Source organism: Melozone crissalis, unplaced genomic scaffold (assembly GCF_028551555.1).
Source record: "Melozone crissalis strain CALT ecotype California unplaced genomic scaffold, PUWL_Pcris_2 ptg000004l_1, whole genome shotgun sequence".
Lineage (NCBI taxonomy): Eukaryota > Metazoa > Chordata > Aves > Passeriformes > Passerellidae > Melozone > Melozone crissalis.
In genome coordinates, this window is record NW_026535782.1 from 16802596 (window position 1) to 16821183 (window position 18588).

Here is an 18588-nt window from a genome sequence, read left to right on the forward strand (position 1 = left end):
ACAACAAACAACATAACATCCAAAACTGTCTGTTCATAGCTCACTGATCTGAATTTATTTAGCTAAATGTTTCCTATGATTTCTTTCAACATGGGAAATATGGCTTTTAGCACAGTTCTTATCAAAGGAATCAGGCTTATTTCTCACTAGCAGACTGAGTTCTCTGCTGTGTTAACTAGCAGATCCCTCCATTACCTTGCATTAATACCTCCAAAATCCGGTCAATGTGGTTACCTTAATCCAGCAAATGTGTACTAAATAGCAATGCTAACAATTTAACAATCTAGTTACAAGCAGTAAGTTGCAAAAGAAGTAATTTCTGCCTTTCAATAATTTTCCCCTTAATGGTCTCATTAGTTTTTGTAGTTGGGCACAGCAGTTAATGGCCTCAACAATAAATCCTGCAAAATGAGATTTTAAAACTTCAAGGTAGATCAGTGCTACTGGTTTGTCTTGTTATTTTCTATGTTGACCTCTGCTACCTTTATTTAGGTCATTCTCCCTTAACTTTTAACTATTTCAGAGTCTAACAAGTGATATCTAATTCTGAAATATTAAATCTGGATGATACCTATGCCAAATGAGTGCTTCAGGCTCTACAAAATGATGTAGAAAGACCTTCCAGGATTACAGTAGCTTAAAATCAGAAGTATTTGAAAACAGTGACAGTGAAAATATAGTTCCTTTTTATTAGTGTCTTGAATCTCTGGACTTTATTATTCAGGTCCTTCCAGCAGCCCTGTGAGGGCCAGAAAGCCCCTTTTAAAAAAATAACACAAAGCCAACAGTTTTTATTTAATCATCTGACTTGAGCACCTGGGAGCTTAAGGAAGAGCAGCAAGGAAAACAAAAGTCACAATCAGAGCTCAAGGCTGGTAGCAATGTGTCTGACACAAAGACCCTTCTCGTGACTTTGGGATCAGTGTTCCACAATAATAACCAGATTAGTGATAAAGATCATTGCACCCTGTATTTCCTTTCTCTTGACAGCTTTCATTTCTGATTCACTAGGGTGCTTACTGAGCCCAGGGGTGTTCAGCCAGTGTACAACTGGAGTAAAGCAGCCATGAAGCATGCCCTCATAGTGCTCTTTACCACAGCCGCTAACACTTTATAATGTTGTCTAGAAATTCAGAAGAATGATTTAGTCAAACCACGGCTTCTATTTCATTTTTATTAAACCTGGCTCTCTGCCTAAACTCTTGGCATTTTGAACAGTGAATATATTGCTTTATCCATAACATTTGTAACCTTCATTGATCCGTTCAGGTAAAAGCACCAAGTAAAAGTCCTTTATTATTGATGTGGAAAATATTACTTCTCCATTGCTTTTTGTCCACAAACACCAATCACTTTTTCCTGACAAATCTCCTTAAGCTTTTTTTGTTCTGGGCCTAGAAATCCCATCCATGGTTATTTTGTGGGATGGAGTTGTTTTTCCATATAAATCATAGCATACTTTGGTTTGAAAGGGACTGTCCAAGGTCACCTGGTCTAACCCTGAGCAGGGACATCTCCAGGTTCAACCTGACCTTGAAAGTTTCCCAGGATGGGACACCTGTCACCTCTCTGGGCAACTTGTGCCAGTGTTAATTGAACTTTGAGTGGTTAAATTAACACTGGTTCACAGCACTTTCCCCACATCTCAGCTTTGAGCACAAAAATTTTGCACAAACACAGCTTGCTGTGGCCACTCATTTTCTCAGAACAAAGTGATCTTTTCCTACAGCTTTGGGGGACTCCTTGCCAGGGTTCCCATTTCATTCACTGCAGCAGCACTACCCCAGGGTGAGCATCCTTCTTGAGAGCACAGCAGGTCTGCAGCCTGCTCCTCCCAGTGTGTGCATATTTCCCAGAGGAAAGTAAATTGTCAGCAGAGCTTGTTGAGCAGAGCTTTGTTTTCTGATTTTATCACCCCTGTTTTTATTGCCCCCTGCCCCTCCTCTCCTGGTGCCACAGGAGCTGAGCTCCCCCCAGCAGTGGGGAGCCAAACACCTGCACCCGCCCCAGAAGCTGTGGGTGTAATATCATGGCTAATGATTTCCTGATTTTTCTTTTCTCTGCATGATGTCTCTAGCCCCTGTATCTGACAGTTCCAGCAGTGTAAGCAATAATTTTCCTACCTGACACAAGTCCCATGACCCAGCTGCAGCCTGGGGAAGGTTGCTCTGTGCCTCTGCCCTGCCAGGGCTGCTGTTCTAGCACCCTCTTTGCTCTTATGGCTTCTGAGGCAGAAGAAGCCTCCCAAGGTTTTCGGTCAGTGCATGGCTGTCATATTTCATTTTGCCTAATACTCATCGAAGTGATACCTTAGACAAGTGCATTTTCCTATGCCATTTGTTGATTCCTCCTCTATAATTCCACCTGCTGGGGCCTAAAGTGTCACCACATCAGTCACAAGGGCACAGAAATTTTCACTGGGTATTTTCTGTGTCTGTGTACAGTTGGGTTTTTTTTACTTAGCATTTAAAATTATTATAGCTTATTATTTATACATGTGTCTTTGGTGTGCATGAGTATGCAGTTGCCATTTTTATTATTTGTTCATTCCCATCTGGACCATGTTTTAACTTTGTGTATATTGGTTTGCATATTGAGGGTGATATCATTCATCCCTGTACAAGCATGGTGTGTGGGTCTGAGTGCATGCAAGCAACTTATTTTATTCATGTCTTCTTCTATGTGCAGCATGTCTGTGTTACACCAAGATGAGCCAATGCTGTGGTTTGTTCTTCTGCACGCAGCACATCTCTGTCTGCATATTAATATTTCTCTACACCCTGATGATTTAATCATGTATTAGGGAAGGAAGTCAGCACTGCTCCCCAGTGGAGAATATTTATTTTAGGTTTCCATTTTCAGAAATTATTTCAGGATGATTCTCCACCATTATGAAAGGGGAAAAAATTAGTCCACTTAAATAGGCTAAGCTATTTACTCATATTGGGAGCAGTATTCTGCTCCTGCTGTACTAAAGGACATCTCTGGATCCAGTGGGGATGGATCCACCTCCCCTGTTGATGGCCATTGCAAACTCAGGCTACTCCAAGCTCATCATCATGGTTCCTTCTGCAGTCAGTGGAAAAAACCATACAGATGTATAGATTCCCTCTGTAGACAGCCCATCCTACAACAGACGTCTAAAGCTGTGAGAGGATCTCTGCCCAGGGGCAGGTGTTTGTAGCAGCCCATCAAAACTTGCTGGGGTTTGCATTGCTCACGTAGGAGGAGAGCTTTACTCCCATCTTTGTCTGATGAGGTGGATCCTGGCACTCCAGAAAAGCAACACTAGCTGAACTGAATGTGTCAGTTTTTATGTTTCACGACTACAGTTGTTCTTGCTAGCAGGTTTTTCAAGTCTAGACATGACCCACACTGGATGAAAGGCATTAAAGGGAGTGGACTAGAATATGTAACCTATAAACAGCAAAGACATTTGAAAGCATAGATCCTAGACTAACCCCAAAGCTAATGAAAACCAAACCCCTTGAATTTATGAGCTGAAGTATCAACCCACAGGTGAATGATGATTATCTTCCAAATGTAGAAATCATCTGAATTTTAGCGAAGGTCAAGACCAAAAGCTAATGTTTGTATTACACTGTTTCTGCTGGTCAAACAGGTCATCAGCACTACAGCATTGCTGAGACTGACATGGAATTTATAGTAGCTATCCCCAAAGAAGCTTGAAGATGCTGGGTAAAAACAGTACAATCCAGGCAATAATCAATAATACTCAATTTTGGATGACTTCTCCAAGAGAACTGGGAAAAGATAAAAATTCAAGGTGAAACCTGCTGCATTTTGTAGCTATTAAAACATAAAACAGACACAGATTTGAACTTAACAAAACAAAAGATGTCTGTTATGCAGTGGAACTGGAACATCAAAAGGGTCTCAGAAATATAATAACATACTCAAATTTGAACAAAAGGGAAAGATATGAGCTTTCTCTTTCTGGGCTTTGATACTCTTGAGATAATCAGTAATTTGATGGATCTAGGGAAGCACACTTATTTATAGAACAGAAAGGTTTTTTATGAGTATCAGGTTGCTGATATACATAAAATTTACAGAAGTGGGCTTCTATGTTCCAAACCTCTCCTCTTAAATGGGTTTTTTAATGTGTGATCACTTTACAGCTTATCGCTGTGCAGGGTCCCAGAATGATAGAATTTGAGGAAAAATAACTGCCAACACCTAATTTAAAGGGCTGAGAATTTATTAATCTTTTTTTTGTTTTTAGAATGTCACTGGACTTGGGTGGAGCTGAACCCAACTGTTTTAGTAATACTGTATTGGATTTCACTGGTTTTACTATCAAAAATGTAGAAATGCCTCAGATTATTACTTTTTTCCAGGGCAGCAATGGTTGGTTGGTGTTAGGATGCCTTATGGCTGTAGCTTTTCATTGTGTTCTTTGTTCCTCCCCTCCTCCAACATCCCATGACCCTTGATTCCTTGGTGTCCCTGTCTTCAGAGATCTATAGCACTCCATTTCCTTCCTACCAAGCTGCATCTTCTTTTGCTCTTAGACTTGGACCTTAGAGTGTAAAATGAAGTAAAGAAACATAACCTAACAATTCTCTCTCTTCTGTTCTTGAGTGTCAGCAGTACCTCTGCTCTCTCTTTTATATCTTATCTTTAATGCTGTCATGCCTCACTAAAGTGCTTGACTCATGGGTTGGACACTACTGCTTTTGGTGATGACTTGTTACTTTTTTTTTCCCTTCTGTTTATCACGTCTGAGTGAACTCGACAGCATTCAGTCACTGCCAGATTGTCAACACTGGACCCAGACTTCTTTGTGCTCAGAACAAATGTGATGGGGAGAGGGGATTTGGCTCCTTTGCTCACTTGCTGTACTGCCCTTCAGCTGAGATGCCAGCCTGGGAGTAGCAGTGATGCTGGTGTTGGGATGTGGCTTTCAGCAGAACTGGAATGGCTGTTTCCCATCTGGTTCAGAGCAGCTGTCAGAGACAACGAATGCCAGTATCCAACAGCAGGAGCCTGTTTTTGTTGTGTGTGCTTGTTTGTGTTGTGCATGTGTAACTTCTGAACTGCCTCTGTGCTGGGAAGCAGCTCTTCTCCTTGCTAATGGATGCTCATGTAAAGGTACTTATAACCTGTGCTGTGGTCTGCAAACCATAGCTGGCATTGCCCTGGCTCACTAGCTAAAAGACCGAGTTAATGTGTAAGACTCAAAGTAATTTAATGAACTATTAGCTGGAAATACACATTATTTATATTTTGCAAAGGGAACTGGGAGAGAAGCCAACTTGGCATTTTAACTAAGAATCAAAAAGGACTGTGATAAATCCTTGGTTTAACATATAACATGACCCAATGGCTAAAGCATCAGCTATGATGTGTGCTCACATAGGAAGCACCCAAGGGAAGCAGGCTCCCTGCAGGATAGTCCTTCTGCAAGGACACCCTGTTTTCAAGTATTATAGAAACATTCTAAAGCCTGTAGCAAACCCACAAAATGGAAACAGGTTTAAAACTTTCCCTAACAGAACATTTTCAAATAAAAAAGTGTATGTCTTCTGGACAGCAGGTCAGTTTGAAAACTAAGGAAAAGCGAGGATCATTTCAAAACTGATTATAGTGGAGGAAAGAAACCTAAATAGGTGAGTCAAGTTAAAAAGTAGTGCTTCTTGTCTAGAATTCTGGACAAGTCTTCTGTGAAGTTTCAGTTACCTCGAGTAATGAATGGGTAACAGGGCCAGCCTTCCAGCAGTTGCTCTTGCCCATGTGGCTGAGGCACTCTGTGTGCTTGGCCAGAACCTGAAAGCTTTCAGGGCTGCTGGTGTGTGGCATTTAACCAGGGGGAGCAGCTGTTCCTTGTTGGAGAGCCAAGATCTTGCCCAGTCCCCAACTGAGAGCTGTCATATGACATAGCCCCATAATGGAGATAATAATGCCTGCCCTTCCTTAGAAATTATTTTGAGATCTGCCAAAGAAAAGGGCCTATTCAAATGCAAAGCCTGATGCTTTAATTTATTAATAGATAATGTGCCAGAGTCACCAATCTGCTCCTGGTGCCTAGTGTGGCTTTGAGAACAGAGGATCTGCTTGCTTCATTGAACCCAGCTGGTGAGTTGAGGCCTAGGGCTGTTTTGTGATATTGGAAGGAGAAGCAAACAGCCAGATGTTAACCAGCAACTACTCAAGCTTGGTGTTTTCCTGCCCATTATTCCTCTAAAACTAGAGCGAACATGGGAGTGCCACCAGCAGCACCAGTGCTTCTGGTGCAGAGGGCTGGGCTTCTCAAAACACTGCTGTTTCCCTAAAGGAGCTCATATGCTTGCAAAAAATAGCAGTTACAGATAAAACAATGATCTCCCATGGGAAATATATTTTATCTACTCCACAGGATCCCATGGAAATTCTGTGCTGTAGCAGGCTCCTGGCAGGACCTGTGGCCCTGGGGAGAGAGAAGCCCATGCTGGAGGAGAGGAAGAGTGTGAGGAGTCCTCTCAGCAGAGGAGAAAGGAGTGGCAGGCACAACATGTGATGACCTGACCACAGCTCTCATTCCCCATTTGCCTGTGCTGCTTGTGGATAGGAAGCAGGGAATTCAGGAATTAAGTTGTGCCCAAGAATAGGAGGGGTTGGCAGGAATATGTTTTAAAAATTCATTTTATTTCTTATATTCCTGCTCTGATTTGACTGGTAAGAAATTCAGTTAATTTCCCCAAGATGAGTTTGTTTTGCCCATGACATTAATGGGTGATCTCTCCCTGTCCTTATCCTGACCCATAAGCCTTTTGTATTTTGTCTCTCTAGCAGAGAACGAGAGTGGTAGAGAGCCTGGGTGGGTACCTAGCATCCAGCCTGGGTTAACCCCCTATAGCCTCAGAAGAACAGCATTATCTTTACTACAGCATTATTTGGCATTTCTGGAGTCTAGCTCAGTTCAATCTCAACAAAGATTTTCAGGAAATACAGGCAGGAAAAAAAAAAAAAGTTTTTTCAGTCTTGCTCTAGCTTTATCTCTCTGCTGTGAACGAATGCTATGAAATTTACAGGTGTCTAAATTTGTGCCTTCCCTATTTTGTTTTTGGCTACACTTTCCTGGTGTACTACACTTTCCTGCTACTGATTTGAGTCAATCCATGGTTCACACTGCTTGATTCATTTTTGCTGTCCTCAAGGGAGTCTTTCCACAGAATCATAGAATTACAGAATGTCCTGAGTCAGAAGAGACCTTAAAGATAATATAGTTCCAACTGCCCTGCCATGGGTAGGGACAACTTCCATTAGACAAAGTGGCTCAAAGCCTCACCCAATGAACACTGCCAGGTTTGGGACATCCACAGCCTCTCTGGGCAACCTGTTCCAGTGTCTCACCACCCTCAAAGTAAAGAATTCCTTCCTAATATCTAATGTAAACCTTCCTCTTTCACTTAAAGCATTCCCCCTTGTCCAGTCACTACATGACCTTGTCAAAAGTCCTCTCCAGCTCTCTTGTAGGTCCCCTTCATGTGCAGGAATGCTGCTGTGAGGTCTCCACGGAGCCTTCTCTTCTCAGGGCAGAACACCTGCGAGTCTCTTGGCCTGTCTGCATAGGGGAGGTGCTCCAGCCCTCTGACTGCCTTCACGGCCCTCCTCAGGACTTGCATCATGTGTTTCTTATGTTGGGTTATTTCCAATTACGTGCCCCTCTACACTTGCAGTAACAGATGACTTTTTGAAGCAGTCCTATTAACATGAAAGCAGAGGGTATGTTCTACCCACAAAATGGTTGACAAACTTTATTTTATCAGATGAAATATAAATGGAAGTAATTTTACTAATGTGCTTTTACCAAGCTGTCTCCTTAAGCTGCTATGTTACAGTCCATTTCTTTTGATTTCTCTTATTTAGAATTGATTCCTCATATTAGGATTTTTTTCGGCAGTATTTTTATCCCAGACATACTGTAAAGTGATGGATAATTTTAAATGCTTCCTTTGCACCTCGTAAGTTCGAGAGAGCACAGCGGAGCACTGCAGCTAGATGATGTACAGCAGGGTGTTTTGGTACATAGAGGAAGGGCTTCAGCAGGACCAAGTGATTTCCCCTGGGAGCTCCAGAGGCGGCCCCGGCCGGGCTGAGGGCCGGGAGGGCCGGGAGGTGGCAGCCTCGCCTCGGCAGAGCCGCCTCGGCTCCGGGCGCTCCCCCTCCTTAGACACAAAAATAAAACATTGCGTTGCCATGGATTTAAAGGAGAACCGAAGGGGTATTGTCAGGGAAAGGCTTTGCCTGGCTGCCCGGGCGATTCCTGCGGCCGCTCTCAGGGAGAGGAAAGCGGGATGGCAGCGAGGGAGCCGCGGGGGACGCGCCGGGCCTGGGGGAGCTCGGGGTGACCCATGAGGGGCTGGTTTCCATCGGGGGCAGGGCAGTGTCGTTCGTGAGGGCAGGAAGAAGAGGGTCACTGGGGCAAATCAGGAGAGGAAAAGAGAAAGCATTAAAATCAGTCCTGTTTGCTTTGCTCTCTGATTGCTAACATCTTTTGATGATGTTCTCTCTCACTGTGGGGTGGATTTTCATTGGCTTACTTCACTTTCCATTGAAGTAACTCGGAAAATTCCAACAGTTTTGGTGGAAACAAATTCCCATAATCTGGGATTCTCTGAAGTGTCCTTCCTTTCCAAGAAACATAATCCTTCTGTGATAGAGTTCTATCTGCAGAACCTTAATGCATCACTTTTAATGCTGAAAATGTACCACACCAGAAATAATATCCAGTGCAAATGTGATTATACACCGAGCTCCCTACTCAGATTAAAATGCACATTTTAAATATCTTGCAATATTATTATTTCATCTTTAATTTCATTTATTTGACTGACATTTGAAATTTATTGAACAGTCCAAATTACACTCAATTTAATTCACTGTCTTCAGTGAGTTTACTTATATAGTGATTTTGGTTGGCTGTCTTTAAACAGAGATTTGCACTTCTAATTAGCAAATTCCTGGAGCAGTAAATGCTTTTCTTGATTTTTCTTACCTCCACAGTGCTGCTGTGAATTGACAGAATCACTCAGAAAGCAAAGCTATTTTCGGGTGTTTCCCTGGTCAATAAGGAAAAATGTTCCTCTTGCAAAAGAAAACTGTTTCTCTTCTGCATGAGTCATGACTCTGCTTGTATGCACAGAGCAAAAGATTTCCAGCTTCTCAGGCCTCACTGGCATTTGGGGTAGGATTCAGCCAGCCAAGATTCACATGTGGAAACTAAATATGGTCATAGGGTTACACTCCCATTTTTTGCCCATTACTCAGGCTTCTGCATGGTGTATTTCAGTGCCTACTCCCTTTCTACTGCTGCATATCTCCCTCTGCAGTGATAGTTTACTCTGTGGATACTGCTAGTAAGATCTTAGCACCAGTTACAAAAAAGTAGTGTATTTCATCTGCTTGGAGTACTGTATAAAGAGAATCTGTAGTAATCCTCGGAGGAAAGCTAAAAGCTCAATACCTTCATAAAACTTCAGGCTAGAGGGTGTAATCTTAAGTCTTACTTGAGCTTTCAGCTGTGATAATCACCACAGTTTTCATGACAGAACCTGCCAAAAATAGACAAACATGAGGGAAAGAACATGTTGTTTTTTTGAAAACAAAACAGCCCATGTATTTTCAGCAACAACAAGTCAGAGAGACATTTCTTATAATTATATATAACATCGGAAGGGTTCTGATGTCATGGAAGTCAGAAAAATACATCCTAAATTATACCACATTTCACTATAGAGGTTAATCAGCCTGACAGTGCCATTTTTAGGTTCCAGTAAGGATGTTCGGCCCCAACTTGAGACTGCTCAGCAAGTGTGGCTGTGGAGGCACAGTGAACACAGGGTACTGGGGTGTCCCAGCTGTGCACTGCTGTGACCCCAGACACAGCCCCACAAAGCACTGTCCCTGTCCCACCAGCACTCAGGGGCCCTCCCAGCCAGCCCCAGGTGCTTTACAGATCCCTGTGGGAGGGGCAGGGGGTTTGATCTCAGACTCTGGGCTCAGTTTTGACTTCTTTAAGGGCTCCATGTTCTCCTCTCATCTTCTAAGCTATTCTGTGCTGCCTGGAGACACAAACTGGAATATTTCCACAGTGGAGAGCTGATTTCTTTGTAGGACCCACTTCCCACCTTCAACTTCCATTCAGAATTCTGTGCAGAATAGTAACAGCACCATGACCAAAGATTTCCATGAATTAGGCCTGTTTTCAGCAAAGCTTTTACATAGTGTCAAATTTATAAATTCTCCGATGAAATTATATAAAACCAGATTTGGTTAAAACAGGATTATGGTCAGGCTAGATTACCATTTAGTTAGGAGATATTTTGTTACCTGATGAGTTACACTAATTTTGTGGCTTGCTGCAGTGCTTTTACTAGAAACAAAACCCAATGTTTTGCAATAGCTGTGGTGACCACATGGATTAGAATCATTGAACTAGGAATATGTTATACAGTTTTTTTCAGCCAAACATTTTAAATTACACTTATGCTTTTCTGCTTTTTGTTGTGTTTAACTACAAAATTGTTACTAGTAGAAGAAATGAAAAATAAATTACTCTAACTTTAATTAGATAAATACAGCTCATTTCCACAAGAAATACCACACAATAGAGAACCACAAAGTTTGAATTCACATCTGGCTATGCAAAAAGAAAAAAATTCCTGCATCTTATTTCTTTACCATAAGAACCAGCCCTTTGAAGAGACCTAGGATAGGCAATGCTGCAGGGCAAAATGAAAGTGTTTCTACTGTCATGTGTACCAATATTTGTTCTGGAAGCAGACAGCTCTTTTTGTGAGAACTATTCCATTTCATGCCCCTTTCCAAGATTATTGAACTGGCTTTAGAAATATTCAGACATGCCTTATGCCAAGTATTTGCACCTGTTACATTCTTTATGCAAAATTAAGTCACTGACTGTAAAGGTCCTAAGGGACTTATGTTCTGCCTCAGAAAATCATTTGGTGTTTATACATATGAAATTTGATAGTGTGTGCCATGAAAATCAATCAGCATGACTGCTTATCTGAGCCTCAACTACCCACCTATCCTTGGATGACAAATAATCTGGTGTTTCTATATTCATATAAGATAAAAGTGTTATTTTTTAACAGATTTTCATAGATAGCAGTGTTTGTTAACCCAGAAGAACAGCTTAGTTTTGAGAAGCAATTTAAAATTTGCATTGGATGTGACTCTTGGAGCCATGGCAAGTAGCACCATATACTGAATAAACTGGATCTAATACATTGTGATCTGATCACAAAGCCATTACCTGACTGGAATTTAGAAAAACAGTCCCAGAACTCAACACAGAGCAATAGAATGGTTATCTGTTACTTTTTTAGTCACATTTTATCTGGTTTCCTTAAAGAAATAAAGGCTTTTTGCTTCTAGTTGGTGTTTGTAAGTGGAGACAAAAATAAGTGCAAGCTATGAGACGTTTATGAAGTATTATTGAGCAGGGAGAAGAACAGAGTGCTTTTATTACTCCTGAACTTGGCATTGGTGAGGTCACACTTTGAGTGGGCCTTCGGCTCTGGGCCTCTTATGAGAGGAAGGATTTTGAGGTGCTGGAAAAGGGGGGAAACAGAGATGGTGAAGAGTCTAGAGAGTGGGTCATATGAGGAACAGGAATGGCTGAAGGAGCTGGGGTTGTTTGGCCTGGAGAAAAGGAGGCTCAGAGGAGACCTTGTTGCTCCCTACAACCACCTGAAAGCAGGATGAGCCAGGTGGGATTGGCCTCTTCTCCCAGGGAACCAGAGACAGGACAGGAGGAAATGGCCTCAAGCTGCACTAGGGGAGGTTCAGGTTCGACAGCAGGAGGAATTTCTTCCCTAAAAGGGTGGTCAAGCATTGGAACAGGCTGCCCAGGGAGGTGGACTCACCATCCCTAGAAGTGTCCAAGAGATGACTGGATGTGGCACTTAGTGCTATGGTTTGGTTGATATGGTGATGTGTGATCAAAGGTTGGACCTAGTGATCCCTGAGGTCATTTCCAGCCTAACTGATTCTATTATTCTATTTGCATGAGCTTTCTATCCAGAATCACCTACATAACTGCTGGAAGCTCCTGCTGAAACGGAGGCAGACTAGAACAGAGATTAGAACACAAATGGAAAAAGGACTTTTTTAAGATTCCTGCAAATTGTAGACCTCCTTCAAGATTAAATGAGCAAATATGGAGGTGACTTTGGAGGGAAAGAAATACCTTGAGCTGGAGCTGCTGAACAGAGAAGCATGGCTCTGTGAATTCTCTGTAGGTGTCACAAAACAAGTGGGGTAAGGCTGAGCATTCCTATCAGCCAGCAACATGTCTGTGTGAATGAAGGAATTCACAGATGGTGGGGTGGTGTAATACTGATGGTGAAATAGGGAGAAGGGCTAGCTGGAATTCCAGTAATGACCAAAAAATGGCAATAGTTGAAGGCAGTACCATGGCTGTGATGGCTGTGAAACTAAGTAAAATGTTTAGTGCAAAGAAATAAAGATAGAGCCTTTAATTTTTGTTTTACAAATAAATGATTAATTCATCTTTGTTAATTCTTCCCAATTTTGTTTTACTTTTTATTGTGTCTACAAAGGCTTAGTGTTCTAAATGAGAAATTTTTCTTATCAAGAGAGTCAGGGTTCAGCATCCCTACAATTCAAGCTGAGGATTCAGATTGAATCCTTTTGGTTATTGCTAAGAGGAATCCCTCTACATTTTAGCCTAGTTCTAGTTGCCATCAGCAACAGATTTTCTTTGAGTTTCAGTTCTCAACAATCCATAATGCAACAGGTCATTGATAATGATGTTTGGCGGTTCTTTTTTTTTTTTTTTTAAATTAATTTTGGATGAGTACCCACCAGCACAGTTTCAACTGTAAATTTTTTAGTCTCTCAGCCAGGAAGGAGTAAACTGATACATGGAGAAGTCCAAGTTTTTTGAGAACTCTGCAACAGAAAGGCTTTCCTCAATATACTGAATAGCTGGCTTTAACCTCTCTCTGCTGAACACTGGTATTTGCTAAGACAACTCTGCAACCTAGAGGACTAAATCTGTATTTTCAGTGGTCTCCTTCAAGGAGATTTTTTAGGCACATACAAATGAGTTTTTGTAACTATAGAGATGATGCTCTAAACACACTCAGGTTCAGACCAAAATCTTGCTAAAATATGACAAAAATTGTTACAGTTTTTAATCTCTAAGCATCTTTATTTCACAGATTTCTTTGGACGGTTTCAGCACAATAGAATGAAACTGGCAGAATTCTAGCTGTTTCCAAATGTAATTGAATCATTAATCATTGTCTAGCAGAGTAAGAACACCTGCTTTTGTTAAGACAGCTGACTTGACAATTATGTGTACCATTTGAATGGGAGCAGAAACGTCATGAAATAAGGAGATAAGTTAGAGGTAGGAACTGAAAAAAAAGGTATGAAAAGTCATCCCATTCTTTTTTTCCTTTCAGAAATCTCCATCCATCCCTTTCAGATGGAAGTGTGTCTGCTGTGCACACCTTTGTGTCATTCCTTGAATATAAAGGGCAGATCTGAGATCTCTCACCACTTGCTCTTTGTATAGAATATACCTGCTCCTTTTGATCAGATTTTTTTTCATTGCACCAACCAGTTCGTTTCTCTGTCAGTTTTTTCACTTGGGATTTTCTCCCAGGAGGGTTTCTGGCAACATGTACATCTGGGCAAGCTACATCTGGAGCTTTGGTTCCTGGACATCAGCAGGCTGAATGTTTTGATGACTAATAGTCACAGATGAATGCCTATATTCTGATAGTTGCCAAAAAGTTATACAACTCTAGAGTACTTCATCCTTTAAGGCTACTCTGAGTGAATCCTCTGGTGTAAAACATTTTCTAGCTTGGAATAAATATCCAGGAAAAGGCTATCAATGCCCAGATGCACTGCAGGGGTATTCCACACCCTGGATAAAGGTTCAGAGATATGATCAACTGAGGTCACAGTTATGACAGACTTATATCTAAGTTAGTCCCTGGATGCCAACAAAACTCTTGAGAAATTCTGGCAGTCTGTAGAACAGCCTTCAGCCTAGACTGCTAGTGTTTCAAGCTGAAAACTGTTATCTCTAGAAGTGCTGGAACTAGAGACCATAATGCCTTTATTCACCTCTGATAACCACTTGATAGGAAGGAAAATCTGAAGACTTTAGATCAACAATGGTGTCACACAGCTCAGGCAATGCCTTTAAGGTGACCTGGCTCCTGTTGGAAGCCATCATGCCAAATCAGGTGTCTGTGCTTAGTTCCTTCAGAGCACACCATCGGTCTTACAAAAAATGGATTCATAGTAGCCAGCAAACTGAGAGGTGAGCAGCTGAAGTTTACACCTGGGAGTGCAGTGAGAGGAGTTCAAATCTCCTGTCTTAAGGAGTGAGATGTTAGACTACAAGCCTCAGGAGGCATTATTTCCCAGCACTTGTCAGGGTTCCTGAGAGCACTTATCATCTCCAGCTCCTACAGGAGAGGGTCAGATAGAGTAGCACCTCCTTAATACCTCCCTGCACTGTGTATGTGTAACCTGAGCACCCTTTCAGTGAGTTTTAATGACAATAATGGGCCAAGGAAATTCAGGTGCTCAGAACAAAAGCAAACCACCTACTAGAATTGAGCCTAGGCACTGTGGATTGTGTCTTGAATGAACACTAAAATTTGCTTTGACTATGAGAGAAGGCACAGGCTTGTAATAAGTATAATCACTGTCTGCCCACTTGTGCTGTCCTTAGAATCACAGAATAATGAAAACTGGAAAAGAGCTCAAGAATAATGATTCTTGAGTCGAACCATTGACCAAACACCACCACATCAACCAGACCAGAGAACTAAGTGCCACATTCAGTCATTTCTTGAACACTTCCAAGGGTGGTGACTCTACCATCTACTTGGGCAGCCTGTTCCAATGCTTGACCACCCTTTCAGTGGAGAAATTATTCCTGATGTCCAACCTGAACCTCCCCTAGTGCAGCTTTAGGCCATTTCCTCTTGTCCTGCCTCTGGTTGAATGGGGGAAGAGGCTGAACCCACCTGGCTACAGCCTCATTTCAGGTGGTTGTAGGGAGCAGTAAGGTCTCCCCTGAGCCTCCTTTTCTCCAGGATAAACAATCCCAGCTCCCTCAGCTGTTCCTCACTCTCTAGGTGCTTCATCAGCTTCACTGCCCTTCTCTGGACTCACTCCAGCACCTCAATGTCTTTCATGCAATGAGGGACCCAAAACTGGGCACAACACTCGAGGTGTGGCCTCACCAGTGTTGAGTACAGAGGGGCAATCATTTCCCTAGTCCTGTAGGCTAATTTTTATATAAACGGCTTAGTCATAGCAGTTACAAATTTGGTGAGAATACTGTGCGTTTATATTTTCACAGTTAACAAATGTACATTTTACCATTATGCCTTCAGAAGGCCCTAACAGAGCAAAGCATCTTGGAGACAGGATGTGCTAGTTGTACTATACGATTGAAATTTTAATTAAAAGTTCTACAGAAAAGAACAAGATAGAAATAAAAAACCTGTGTCACACGGTGTCCCAGTGTCAGATAACATGAAATGAAAAAGTCAGGGTTTGTAAGACATAAATGAGGATAACAAAGGTGTTCTATCTTAGCAAAGACTTTTATTCTGTGCTTCTTTCCTCCTCCTCAGGACATGAGGAAACAAAAGGATGCAGCAGACACAAGGCAATGAAAGCAAACAAGTGAACAAAGATTAGACTTAAGTGAGGGTTAAAAGGTAGCTTGGGTGCAGATATGGAAATTCTCCATCATTATTAAAAGCCTAAGGTTTGTCTTTGTATTTTGCTGCAACTTCATTTCAATAAGTACATTTTAAAGAAATATTCTGTATTTAGTTCTCAGTAAAATTGCACAGATCAACCACACAGCAAGACAGTTCACATGCTCTCAGCACTTGGGTACTTCACCTTGTTTGAAGTGCCCAGCTCTCCCATAAGAAGAAACACAGGAAACAGTTCAAACTACATGGCAAAATCTAAGAACTGGTGACTCAGAGGATGAAAAGAGTGACAAATGACAGCCACAAAAGTTTTGTGGTAAGAGGAAAAACTATATTGAGCCCACCTGAACGCACAGGTCTTGAGGCAGTTTATGACACTGACTTGTATCTAGCAGAGTGATGCTGGCACATATACAGCCAAGCCAAGAAATTGCCTGGTGTCCCTGTCCAACACCTAATGTCTAATCCTCTACTTGACAAACCTCGATCTTGCCAAGGGGTGTACCTTGGCTATGGCCTAAGTGTTATAGCAGGAGCATGGATATGAGATCCAGCCTCAGCACAGCCCCATGAATGCAGGTCAGTGCCAGGGGCAGTGCAATCATAGTGCCAATCTGCACATCTTTCCCAGGAAGAGTCCTGGAGTTGTGATATTGTAAACAGTTAAGCCTGAATAAATCAGGCTCTTTGCAAAAGCAAGATGTTTTTGGATACCGAAGGTGTATTTGCTTTTCTTTCACATTACAACCTCCCTTTTACTTTTAAAATATGTTACATTTTCTCACATAGTCCAATTCAACATACTATTTGCTACCACTAGCCTATTGAGTGCTGCTAAATACACCATTCTGCTATTGGAGAAGATGATGGACTACATTTACTTGGTATCTGCCCTTTGAACATTATAATACAGTTAACAGATTTGTAGACTGTTCATAATAGCATGTTTTGTTGGGCTTTTCTGTAACAGTGTGACAGGTATTGTGCACAATACCCATAGAAATGAACTGTCCTGTCACAAGTTACGTCCATACACGGCTGAATAAAAGCTGTCATTCCCCTATTTCCATACATTAAATGCTAAGGCTAATGAGCTTTTATTAGGAAAAATCCTGTTTCTACTGGACTGACAAAGAAAACGTTAAACAATTTTGTCCACATGACTTTCAAGGAAAAAGAAGTCAGACAGGATCTACCATTAAGCATCTTTTTATTGTAGTCTTTAATGTACATGCAGAATTTTTAAAAAAGGTGTCAGTTATATCTGTAAGCTTATAACAATAATGTAAATGTTTGGATCAGCAATGTATTTGGATTAGGGACTAAGAAATCTAAGTGAACAGACATCTTTCAGGATATGGAGTTTATATGGTAATCAAGAAGGTTTTCATTGGAGTGATTTTCCTCATAAAAAGATAAAATATTTCTTGTTTACAATCTTGGTTGTTTTTAACACTGAAAAAAATCTATAATAGTACACTCTTCATTATGTACATAGAAAAACATAAAACTATATCCATACCAGTGTCTGTTTCAAATGCAAATAGTAGTTAATAGCTTTGTAAATTTTTGTGCACCCTCTCCCACCCCCATTTTCCCTCCCCCACCCCCACTTTAAAATGCAGCATTTCCTAAAGTTTTCAATGCTTTGGCAGAAAGAGAATGGAAGGCACTTCCATGTTAGGTAAAGCAATATGTGAAATATCAGCAGTAAATAAAAAAAGCTGTAGGTGTACCAGACAGCTCCATGTTCATCCCAAGGGATGAAGTTTGCACTCCTGCATGTCACGAACTGGTTTGCCAGAGATTCCAGCTGGAGCAGGCTCAGACCCCAGCTTGGTTTACAACAAAGCTGATTAGCCTCACAACTATTTTTACAAATGCTTCACACAAACCAATGAGGATGCAGAGAGCATCTCTGAACACAGTACTGTCATGAGGGCAAAAAGCTCTTGCAGGTCACAGCATCAGAACATGTCGCAAAGGCCCCGCTGCTGAGGCCTTCCACTTTGCAACACGCCAGTTTCACACAACAACCTCTGTTTAAGACTTCCTGATGTGGCAGCTCAGCTAAAAATGAACAAAGCAACACACAAATGTGAAGATTCTAAAGCATCTCTTGTGATGGATAAATTTAGACTCAGCAAAGCATCCTGAAAACGATCTGTGTGCTAGTGGCAGGCTGACCTCTGCTGATAGGGAAGTTTTGAAAGCTGTAGAAAAGTTTCTGGCAGGGGCAGCTCCTCCCTGGCCTCCTGTGGCTTATTTGGCACTCCTTCATTTTCCTTTTAACTCACGATTATTTCTGGCATACCTGCAGTGTGTATTTATATTAATACTTTGCAAAAATACCCCAGATGCCAATGAGATAAGCACCTAAATGCTTGCTAAGGGATGTGTCATAAGTCACAGTCAGGAAAACATTTCTGTAATGACCAGTTTTAGCTCTCAACTGCAGTTTATTTCTGCAATCCTAGCAGAGGCTGAGAAATGACTGGATGCAAACTTCTGAGACAGAATGAGACAGAAAGGCACCGACCAAAGCTTTTACATGTCAATGTCTCCAGCCTGACAAAATGTTAAATTTTCAGCATATGCTAGTTCAGTAATATGTTTACTTAACTAATTTATCATACTGCACAATATCTGACCACGACTGTAAATAGCTGCAGTCAACTGACAATCCAATTGAAAAAGAACATTCTGCTAAAACCTGCCAGCTGGTCACGTTCATTCTGCTGTGATAGCTCTGCGCTCTTTAGCCACAATAAAATGAATGGCTTTATAGCGTTGGAAAGCATTTTTGTCATTCTTCAGTATCACTGTGGATTTATCT